Genomic DNA, 12,283 nt, shown 5'->3' with positions numbered 1-12,283 from the left:
AGGAAAAAAAAAAAAAGGGAAGAAAGTAAATGTTTTCAATGTGTTTTTAGTGCCACTGCAATCTTGGTTTCCAAACTGAGTGACAGGTTTGCTGATTTATTGTGTATCAAAGCTGAACTGGCGCACTGACGCCTGGCTCCAGTGTAATAAAAATAAAGTCCCCCTTTTGAATAGTGTCACTTGGTTTTATTATTATTATTATTATTATTATTATTATTATTATTATTATTATTATTATTATTATTACTTGTTTGTTTGTTTGTTTCCTTTTCCTTCCCTGCATGTCCACCCCAGCTCAGTCACTGTTTGTGGCTCTTACACACACAGTGAGCAGCAAGGGGTGGTCTGGCTGCAGGTGTGGGTCCAGGTGCACAGACATCAGTGGGGTTTTTGGAGATCTTGGGTGCTTCTGCAGAAATTTGAAAGGCAGGAGTGTGGCTCCCCTCTGTCCCATGTTGTTGTTTGGATTATGGCTGAGGTGGTGCAGGTTCCTCACACATCCCAAAGCAACCCATTTTTGCTGCACTGAGCTCTTGGTGCAAATCAGTTGGGCAGCAATTTCACTCCTGCAGCCTCAGATCTTCATGCTTTAGCACAATTCCAGCACATTCAGGGGTCTTTACTTTCTGCTAACACATTGGTCAGCCCTGACTGCTGCATCAGGACATCCAACCCCGACACCTGCCCACTGCCAGGGAACAGGAATGGCCCAAAAAGGTCTTGAGGAATGACTGAGCATCCTGGGCCAGCTGATGGCCTGCTGGAAACCTGAGCTTGCTTCTCCCAGCTGTATTTCTCCACCTTCTCTGCAAGTGCAGGAGCAAAGTCACGGCTGGAGCTGCTGCTGTGAGTGAGTGTGCAAACCCCTCACATCAGCATTGCTGTGTGCAGCAGCACATCTCCTCCAGGGCCAACATTCCTGCTTTTCTGCAGCTGCTTTTCCATGCCAGTTTCCCCCCTGGGAGAGGGGACAAACACCCTGGTGCTGGGCACAGTTAGCAATTAGTGCTGGGCACAATTAGCAGTTAGTGCTGGCAGCCATTGCTCACAGCACCCTGGGGATGTGTCCAGGGGGGCACCTGGGGCTCCATCACTCACCCCAACACCAACCCACACATGCCATGAGTTAGGGAGGCCTCAGCAGGTCCCAGGGCTCAGTGAGGCCAGCAAGTCACACTCCAGGGATCTGTGGAGCTGTTCTGGCCAAGTGTGTGGAAGGCAGTGCTGTCTCATTTTTAATGAACATTAAGATGAATGCAAATCCTGTACATGGCAATTTACTTCCCCCCGGAGTCAGCTAAGAATATTTTATTGCTAGTTTTGCTAATTCTCAAGCTGTTCTGTTTCTTAGAATTATCTTTAACCACTGAATAATGCAGGACTGTTGCATCACAAATATTAGTTTCTGCTATCAGTGGAAGGCTGGGCTCTCATCGTGTTATTAGGCTCTTATCTGCCTGCAGAAAGTCTTGTTCCTCAAATGATTGAGCTGCATGCTTAACTTGGACCATGTGAATAGTTTTCCTAAGCTGATGAAAACAGCTGCCCTCCCCTAAATCCAGGGACTTTTGTACCAAAATTAAAAATAATAATTACTATCACAGTTCTTATTAGAGGCATTTGGGTTGGGGTTATTTTTTCCCAAGTCATACACCAGAATTTGAAATAGAATTTAGTTACAAATTTAATACACCCTCCTGACTACCCCTGGGGTTTTGTGAAAAGCCAGGGCTTGCTGGCAGGTTTGCCCTCCCTGCTGATGCCCTCATCCATCCCCTTGTCCATGGAGATCAGAGGACTGGGGAGGAGGGACATCCCCATCCACACCTTTCATTCACCTCCTTGTAAAGGTGGTTTTTAAGCCAGCCTAACCCAAATGACCCCAAACCTTTGCTGAAATGTCTGGAGGCCTTGGTGAGCTGCACTCAGTAACAGGGTTGGCAGGGAAACTTTGCTTCAAGGTTCTGCCTTAATTAATTCATGATCAGTGGCTTTAGAAGGGTCATTTCCACCTGCAGCCAAAGGAAAATGGTCCCTCCCCAGCTAATTGGGAATTCACAGCCTGGGGCCAGGCTCCCACTGTGTGCAGGGCCATGAACCCCAAACCACACACTGACCCTGCAAGAAGTGCATTTAGAGCAGCAGCTGCCATTTGAGCCATTTTTAATCATTAAATCTCTGTGTAAGCAGCTCCTGGTTTGCCTTGGTGAGCAGGATCCAGTGCCATGGATTTCCCTGGGGCTGGTGCTGGCCTGGCACTGGCACCTTCAAAAATCTATCATGAGACCTGGCAATAAAAATGCAGAAGAGTCATCATTTGGTGCTCAGCAGCTGCTAAACTGAGCTGGAGAGCTGGGCACAAGGATTGGCTGGGGGTGAGATGGGAAGGACAGACAGACAGCTGGGCTGGGTTTGTCCAGCCAGGGTCATTCAGAAGAGTTCAAACCTACCTTGGTTTGGAGAATTAGCACAGCCCCTCTGGCTTGTGCTTATCCTGGCTCTGTTTTACCCTCCAAGCACACACAAATGTTGGCAAATATAAAACAAGTTGGTGTTCACCCAGAAGTTTTCCTCAGAGAGACAAAGTCTCTCTCTGCCTGTGCTGGAAGCTGCTAAAAGTGGATTGTCAACAATGCCTGGCAGGCTGCAGAAGGAATAAGTCAGAATCGGGTCTCTGTCAATACTCCCAATCTTCATAAACCAGATTTATGATACCTGAGGCCACATGGAAGCTTTGTAACTGAGTACATAACAACCATGCCATTAACCTGTGCTATCTATAGCCAAACTCATTACTTTATGAAGTAGTTTGAGTTACCTCAGGGTATAAAGGGCAACCCAGCTAATCCTGGTCTGTGAAAACCATATTGATTGGGATGGAGTGCAAATCAGACATGCAGATATTCCCATTTGTGTGAGGGCTCCCTGGCCTGTGCTGCTCCCCAGCTGAGTGCTGGCAGCCAGCTCACAGGCTGACACACATTTATCATCACAAATCTTCCCTCACCTTGTGCCTTGAGAAGGAGGGAGTGCCTTGCTTTAACACAGAGCTATCGATCCCGAGGGCTCCAACAATAACCATCAGGTAATCAGAATTCACATTTTACCACAAACTGGGATTGAGGTGCTTTTCAGCATTTTGTAGGGACAGAAGGGAATTCAGCACCCTGTGAAAAAGGCCCACAGAGGAGAGGATATAGGAATGCAGCCCCACAGATGACCCCAAATTCCAGACCTCAGGCAAAAAGCAATGTCAGCAAGGCAATACCTCACATCACTATAGCACTGTATAAAATATTTAACTTCTGAGTACATTACCAAAGTGGTTTCTTTTGACATTACATTTGTGCTCTTGTAAAAGGCATGAAGCCAAGAGCAAATATCCATCCCAGAACAACCAAACATTGCTGCAGTGCCACGGCCATGCTGGCTCAGGGGACCTGGGACAAGTCTGACAAGAAATTCTCATTACCTCCTGCCCCAGTGCAGGATGCCACCACAGCCACGTGCTGTGCACAGCCCCAGGCCCTGCCTGAGACACTCTCCTGAGCACACCAGGGCAGGAAAGCGTGTTTGTACAGAGAATCCTGCTATTTAAGTGCCTCTGATGAAAAGCATTTTATCATCTTCCCTGCCTCAATGCAAGGGAAGATGCAAATGGAGAGCAGGGCTTTGCTGCAGGTACCAGCCCCTGCAGGCAGGCAGTGCCTCACTTCCAAGGTGTGTAACAAATAGAAAAGGAACAGCCTTTTCCTTGCTTCAAATGCTTCTCTAAATTTTTCACTGAGCATCTTGCTTTTCCATTTGTTCTGCTTCTGTTCATGCTTGTCTCTCCCATTTGTTGTTATACTTCTGCAGCTGCAGAAGGACCCTGGTGGCACTGAGGCAACTGCATGTGCAGGGGGGTGGAGGGGTGGAACTGCTCCAGTTGACATTTTACAAAGAAATCTATTTCAGCACAGCAACCTCTTCTCCCTCCCCCCCAAAAAATAAAATAGGTAACACAAAATAACCCTAAAAACAAACTAACAAAAAGGAATCAAAATATTTTCATTGAGAATTATCAAAGAAACAACAAGTGAGGCTTCAACCAAATTGGAATTTATGTCCAGTCACTGGGGATTCCCTGGCTGTGCTACCCCTCTGCAAATGGAAGCTCTGTCCCCATCATTTGGGCTCCCTCCTTCCAGGGGGAAATTGCAGTCAACCTATGGACTCCAGCCCAAGAAGAAGAGGGCTCCTTTTAAAAGAAACTCCACATTTCATTGCCTAAGAACAGCTTAGGTGAGCAGGCAAAGGGTTAAATCCAGGCTGAGCCTACCTGAGCAGGGGAGTATCAGGGCAGGGTCCTCAAGGACCTCTTTTCTCAAAGCATCCTAATGAGCAGAGCCCAGCAGCACAGAGGCTCCAGCAGGCTGAGCATGGAGCAGAGGGCAATGCTGGGTTATCTCCAGAAAAGAGATGGCTTTTTAGCAGGGTTTTTAAGCAACACAGCTGTGCTCTGCCTGCATCCCCCTCTGTGTGCTCTGCCTGCTTCCCCCTGCTCCACAGCAACACTTGAACTCATTGGCAAAGAGAAACTGAATTGGACAAAGACAGAAGGATAATGAAAGCCCCTGCATGCTCTGTTAGCTTTGTCCAGGCAGGAAAGGAGATCTTAAAGCTGCCCTGAAGAGGGATAAAGGCTCCAAGGGGCCTTGCAGCCAGCTCCACATCTATTGCACGGGCACTTGTGGGATGCCCTGTGTGCCGTGGGGTCACTGCCCAGCATCCCACCAGGTGCCTGCAGTCCCAAAGTGAGCCCTGCTCCTCCTGCCAGCGAGACAAGGTGGCACAGGGCAGCTGGAGGAGCAGCATGGCAGCCCTGGGATGGGGAGCAGGGCAGGACCAGCAGGGCCAGTCCCAGCCAGGCAGCTCCTGCTTCCCCAGCTGCTCCCTGAGCTGTGCAGGGCTGCCAGGCCATGGCCCAGGGTACTTCAAATGTCTGAAAATCATCCCATGGGCTGCATCCTAGTTATTTATAGGAGCTTATTCTCGAAAATCTCAGTGGGGATTGGAGCCCTGCTATGCTAAATCCTCTCCAAGCACATATTAACAGACCCCAGACCGGGCTTGCTGCTCAAGTTGTGATTTAAAGTCTGTGCAGAGATGGCAGGTCGGAAGCAATCCTTCCCCAGGAATATGCTGCAGACCTCAAAATATTCATTGCCATCTGTCCTTTTCTGTCCTGGGTTCACAGAGCTCTTCTCAGAGCCCTGCCCTGGGCAGGGTGATGCCAAAGCTCCCGAGGAGCACTCACAGATGAGAACAGAAAATGCCCAGGAAATGCAGGTTCCTGGTGGAACCAGAGTGAGTGGGGTGGGTAATCCTGCCAGGCTGCCTGCTCTGGGGCTGCCCAGTGCTGCTCCTTGCAGACAGAAGATCTTTTGGACTGATTGCATTATAATTTAATCCATCCTTCAGTGACTTTAGCTCTTGAGATTATTGTTATTTTACACCTCAGCAGAAGTTCACCAGGAACAAAATGAGGTTGCAATCCTCTAGGGGAAGCTGGCAAGAGTCACAAATCCATCTTTGTGGATACAGATTTAAGCTTAGGTCCAAATAATTAGTTCTTTACCCAGGCCCTAAGCTAAGGAGGCAGTGAGTTCATCTGCAGAGGCTGCAGAATGGCTTCCTGGAAGCTGCAGCACACTCACATTCCCTTTCCACACTCACTTATAAACAAAGGTTCAGTGCTGGATGTGGCTCACAGTCAGGAGCCCCAGTACAGGGAGGGCAGGATGACCCAGAGCTGCAGGAGGAGCTTCCCCCAGGGACCCCCTGGCTCTAAACTGGAGCTCATGTGGACAAACAGACTTTTCCCACCTTCTCCCTTCTGCAGGCAGCCTCGTGCTGCTGTAGCACAATGTCTGGGGCTGTAGGGTCACCATCAGAAAGTCCAGCAGCATGGGAGGGGGGAGGCTGGGAAGTCCGAGGGCATTCCCAGCAGCAAATCTCTGCTTTTGAAACTCCATGATGAATTAGCTGTGTCTTTACACCACTGATCAGAGACCCAGCTAAGGAAAGCCTGTAGTCAGTGCAAAGAGCCCTGGAGATGGGAGGTGGCATTGTCCCTGTCCTCCCAGGAGCTGCTCCCTCGGCAGAGCAGCTGAGCACCAGTGAAAAGCTGGGCTTTAACTGGGCTTTAACTGGGCTTCAGCTCTGAGCCACAGCACCCTCCTTGCAGGCACAGCCAAGCCCAGGGCAGGGCTGAGGGACCCCCCCTGTCCCTGCTGCTCCCACCTCTCACAGACCCTCTGAAAGTGCTCAGCAATTCTCCATCCCACACTCAGGCTTTAATCTGCCCTTGCCAGGGAATATAAACCCACCCTGCTGGCCAGGCTGTGAGCCCGAGAGACCTGGCAAATTCAGCTCATGTTTCACCCCTTCTGCTCCCCACAGGATCACCCAAAGCCATCAGGAGGCACCAGGGCACCCCCAGCCTCCTCTTCTCCCCTCCTGCCCCTCAGTGGCTATGGGGACACCATGGGGACACATTTCTCAGGCTGCCACTGAGGAGTGATGGCTCCATCAGCCTCCCTCTGCCTGCCTGTGCCTTCCTTTATTTATTCCCCACTTGGAGCTACGGCCTGTGGCTGCTGAAGCATTTGGAAGTTTGTGTAAAGGTTTTATTGCTTCATTTTTAACCTCTGCACAAATGTCTACATCATTAACTTGGATTTTTTCACCCTGGATCACATCCCCTCTGTGCTTTTCTCCTCCTCATGCTCCTCTCCCTGCCAGGCAAAATGGAATGGGGACCTGGAGGCCCATAAATTAACCCCATTAATTTATTAATGAGGTTCCTTTTCTGAAGGAGGGAGTTGGTCTGGATTTTTTCCATGCCATATGCAGAGATGTGATGTGCACACACAAGGTCTGGCTCTCCACCACTCTCTTCATCCCCATGTCTCAACTCCTCAAGTGCACACAAACCCAGCCCAGTTCCTCCCCCACAGCCCATGGCTGGCTGTGGGGGCAGCAATGCAGAGCCATGGCACACACAGCAGCACCAAAACCTCCCATTGAGTGGCTCCTGGCACACACAGCAGCACCAAAACCTCCCATTGAGTGGCTCCTGGCACACACAGCAGCACCAAAACCTCCCATTGAGAGGTTCCTGGCACACACAGCAGCACCAAAACCTCCCATTGAGTGGCTCCTGGCACACACAGCAACACCAAAACCTCCCATTGAGTGGTTCCTGGCACACACAGCCCACTTCCACCAGGGAAACACCAAAGCCTGGCTTGGAAAACCAAAGCTGTGACCAAGATCACAGCCACCACGTCCCTCAGCCTCCTGGCTTGTGCCAGGCCATGGCCGATCCCCAAGGCTGACAAACTCTGCATTATCACTCACTTGTGAGGCCCTGCTTTAAATTCCCACCAGCAGGAGCCTTTCCACCCCCTGCCACCTGGGTAATGACCATGACAAACCCTACAGGGTAGGAGCTGGACCTGGCTGTGCCACCAACAGCCCCGAGTCCCCATCCCAAAGGAGAAGCTGCAGGAGATGCAGCCCCACCTCAGGAGCAGAGAGCCCTTCCCCACCCTCAATTCACACCCAAACCCACCACAGCAAAAATCTGATCACACCCCATGCAACCAAGGGGTTAAAAAAGTGCAGGTGTTGTAAAGTTTATCATGCCTTAGCATCCCTGTCTGATCTCCTTGCTTTTCCACAGGCAATGAAGAAGCAGCGCAGATTTTCTTCTTCCTTTTGAAGATGTGCTCCTGCAGCCCTGGGCACACACACTGGCCATTTTGCCCTCACCCTGGCTGGGCCTGGCACAATTTTCCTGCTTTGAGAGCACCCCTTGTCCTTGTCAGCAGGTCCAGCCCTCAGCCAGGCACAGAGCAGCAGGGACACAGCAGCAGTGACTGGGAATTCCAATAATCCCTCGGTTCCTTGGGCTTCAGAGGCCACTTTGCTGCCACCAGTGGCACAAGTCAGCCCTCAGGAACAGCGTGTTCAGCGTTTCTGATCATCTCAGACCATGCATCCAAGGTGGGGGATAAGATATGCAGAGCAAAATCCTCCCAGAGCAGGAATTGTGCCTCTGCAGGCATCAGCGATGCAGGCGTCGTGTCGGGGATTATCCACCCTCGTGGCGTGGAGGGAAGATGGATTTCCAGATGATAATAGCAATGACACACGTTGCTTTTTCCCCTTTCTGCTGACACACAGTTTAGCAGTCACTGCAGAATTTTTTCCCCATTTAAAATTTCCATTTAATAGCCAAGGAGCTCATGTTAATTCAGATGATCTTTCCCGCAGCATGACGAGGAAGGGTGCCTCTCCTAGAAGCTTTTTTCCACACTCTCAGTGGCTGTGGATAATAAAAAAACAAAATGTTCTCCTGTGGTTTCCCAAAGGCCATGTCCTTTCCCACACTATCAAACTCCACTTGACCCAAGGCTGGGCAGAGTCAACAGTGTTTAAAAATTTCACTCTCCTAATAGCATCTCCTCCTGGGAGGGGTCCAGGTAGGTTTCTCAATGTGCTGTCAGGACTGAAGGGGATGCAGTGATGTCCTGCTGCCTGCCTTCCCACTCCTGAGGCAGGATCCCCACGGCAGGCAGGCCAGGCACTGGTGGGCACAGCACAATGGGACACAGGGACAGGGGCCAGCAGGGCTGGACACCAACAGGCACCCCCAGATCAGGGGGTTGTGCTCCCCTATCCCCCCCTGCAAACCTCACCCTCAGAGGGCTGGGCAAGACAGGGGATATTTTACATGTGCTCCCTGGTTTTATTCCAGTTTTCCCATTCCCCTTCCCCAAAGCCAGGCTGAGCACAGGGTGTGGGTGACCCTGGCCCTGCCAGCAGAGATGGGAGCAGGGCTGGGCCCCCCTGACCTCCAGCTCTCCCCTGGTGCCAGTGAAGGTTTTCTCTTGGCAGCTCACCCCAGATGGGAAATTGCATCTTGCTTTTATTTATGAATTTTTCCAACCAAGTGTAGCTGGGGGTCAGGAGAGCCCACGGAGCAAACTTCCTCCTCACTTAAACAAACAGCAAAACCATGACAAAATTCTCTCCTGTGCATTGCAGCTGCATTTATTCACTCATCCTATAGAGCAGAAACATGGGGCATTGCTTAATGAAGGATGTGGGTGTAGAGGCTCTGGGAGCAGAGATTTCACATGCAAATCTCCTGGCTGTGAGCACAGCCAGGGTACATAGGGAGCACATTAATGCTTTGTGCACTGAGCCCCCTGCCTAAATCATGGCTAAACCCATTCTGAGCAAAGGAATTCCTGTGCTGAGCAATCCTGGGCTCTCTGCTCTTGCTGAACTTTATTATTTACCCAAAAGCATGGATGGAGCTAGAGAAGTGAGGGCATCTCCACACAGAGCTCCACACAGAGTGAATGCCAGCCTACCCAAAGTTCCTCCCTCATTCCTCTCCCTGCCCTGAAATAATGATATAAACCCATATAAACCCAGCATTTTCAACTCCTTCTTCTGTTTGTTTTTTTTTTTTTTTTTTGTAATGGTAGGACATAATTCAGGTTATTGCCAAGAACTGCAAATTGTTTACCAGCTTGTGCAAACTGACTCTGATCAGCCACAGAAGCACAGCCCTGAGGCTTTCCAGCAACCCGGAATTCTTTAATTACTTAACAAAAGCTCAGCCTTACTTTTATTTTTTTTTTTCTTTTTATTTTTTTTCCTTTCCCTCAGCTGTTACCTTGGAAAACCACAATCCTGGATGCCTTCCATACCACAGGCTGCTAAAAACCTCGTTTAGTGATGATTTTGCCCAAGCAGTTCCCCAGCTGGGATGGAAGCAGGGCCGTGCTCTGTCAGGAAGAGCTGCCTGGGACCAGCAAAACAGCCTTGGCAGGGACTTTCCTGGTGGTAAAAGTTTCTCCTGGACACACACAAGTGCTCATGGACACATGGAATGAGCATCCTCTAATTTCTCCCCCATTTTATACCTGGATCTTTGCTTGGATCTGGTTTTGGCCACCCCAAGAAGTGTTTTGGAGACAAGCAGGCAGATGAGTTTTCACAAACAAAATGGGAAAGGAGAGCAGGGACTGGGAATGCACAGTGCAGCTCTCAAAAAATGGGCAAAATCCATCACTCCTCCAGCAGCAAGAGGAGGGAGAAAGGAATCCCCATCCTTTATCTCTCACCTAACACAGGCACCACCCACCATAGTCAGGGAACAGCAAGGCAGGTGGAAGGTAGAGTTCACTAAAAATTTACTGAGATGCCTTATTTTTACCATCTCAAAAAAGCCTCCAGCTCATTTTCGTTGAAAAAATAATCTACACATTTGGAAAAAAAAAAAAAAAAGGAAAAAAAAACCAAAAAAACCCAACTTTTTAACAAAGGAGCCAAATTTGCATTGCATTAATTGAGGAGCAGTTCAAGGTGCAGAATAATTCACTGTCAGTCTCAGGGAGGTGTCTGTGGAGGGTAAATCAGGCTCGTGCACAGCAGCTCAGTGTAAGCTGTCATTGCAGCCAAGGCATCAGTCAGGAGAAAAACAGAACGTTGGAGGATCTCAGAATACATAAATTAAACATGCTTACCACTTGCTATCAGCGAAAAAGTCTTAAAAAAATTTTAAAAGCTGCCTTTCAAGCTCCCCCCCTCACACACACACACACACCCTATCTCTACTGCTTCTCCTTGCAGCATAAATTCAGTTTCCAACATCTCTGTTTTCAGACATCCGAATGGACTCTGAGGAAAAGGGGAGGGTGCAAAACAAACCCCAAAGTTTGGCAGAGCTGTGAAAATGCCAGCTCAGCACAGAGAGGTGGCATCAGGCCCAGGTGGTGATTCCTGGGGTTTGGGGAGAGCAGGAAAGGCCTGGCAGGGTGGGCGAGGATGGGCTGAGCTCTCAGCATGCCCCAGAACCCCAATTTCCAGCCTGGGCCTTGGACAGCCATGGCACCCATGGCATCCCCCAGCCCCCTGGCCAACAACCCCATCAATCCCCAATCAAACCCCTGGCAGCACCAATGTCACAGGAAAATGCAGTGAATTGATTTGCCATAAGTCATATTTACTGTCTCAGCCATAAATGTGTCAAACCCAATCTTTTTAACTGTAAATAATGCCAGAAATTCTCCTTTTTTTAGAAGCCTCCACGACAGAACCTCCAGCAGAGAACAGGAAGCGCTGTATTAAAGTGTGGGGGTGTTGGAGCTGTGCTTACAAAAATATCTGATCCAGACAAGTTTTCCTTCATCCTCTGGGATCTGTCATGGATGGGGAGGCTGAGAGGGAGGTGGGATGGTGGCAGGATGGGAGGAAGGTGCAGGTGAGACCCCACACACGGCACTGCCCAGCACAGAGAGGAAGGTCAGGAGGGAGGGCTGACATCGCCTTGCACTGGGTTCGTTTTTCCTTCAGTTCCTGGGGGAATTGCACCCCTAGAGCTCCTTGACGCTGCTTTTGGGGATGGTTTGATAAAGCTCAAGGTGAGTGGCTCTGAGATGGAGCCTGCTCCCTGCCAGACCTCCAGAGCCCCCTGTGGCTGTGGGGATCCCTGCCTCACCAACAGGGATTTGGGCAGTGAGACCACTGCACTCAGCTTGTTCAGGGTCTTGGTTCTCACTGAAACAGCCAGAGCAGCACCAAGCTCAAAGCACTGCCTCAACCTCTGCTCTGCATCACACCTGTGAGTCAAACACATCTGTCTGCACAGTGCACCCCCGGGCTGCTGCCAGAGCAGGGAGAGACAGGACTGCAGTAATTGATGTCAAACTGCCCTTCCTGCCAAGGTTTTGGGCTGATCTGACAGTACCAATGGAAATCACAGCTTAGGTTTAAGAGAAAGCTCTCCCTGAGAGGGAGCCTGAGCTCCTGTCCTCCCCCTGCCTATTTGAGCAGCCTTGGGAAACATCTCCTGACACATCCCTCACCTCCTCCCTGTCTGTCAGAACCACCCTGATGGTGTTTTCCTCCTCCCCTCTCCTTTCTTTGCACTCATTTCTCTTTTCATCATTCTCCTGTCTCTGCTGACAGATCAAAGCTCTCCCCCCAAACCCATCTAATCACAGACAATCATTCCCATTTCCCTGGAGTTACACAACAAAACCAGGGTGTGAGGCTGCAGGAGGCTCCCTTTAAGAGCACCAGTCCCTTCCTCCAGCCCTCCCCAGCCTCTCACTGTCCCACCTCAGGCATGCCTGGTCAAAGCTCCATGTCCAAACCCACCAAATGAGCCCCACAGCTGGAAGGAGCCGTGGGTCACAAAGGTGAGCTCTCCTCCAGC

This window comes from Molothrus aeneus, chromosome 17, assembly GCF_037042795.1.
Source record: "Molothrus aeneus isolate 106 chromosome 17, BPBGC_Maene_1.0, whole genome shotgun sequence".
In the NCBI taxonomy this organism is placed as follows: Eukaryota; Metazoa; Chordata; class Aves; order Passeriformes; family Icteridae; genus Molothrus; species Molothrus aeneus.
This window is presented reverse-complemented; position numbering follows the sequence as displayed.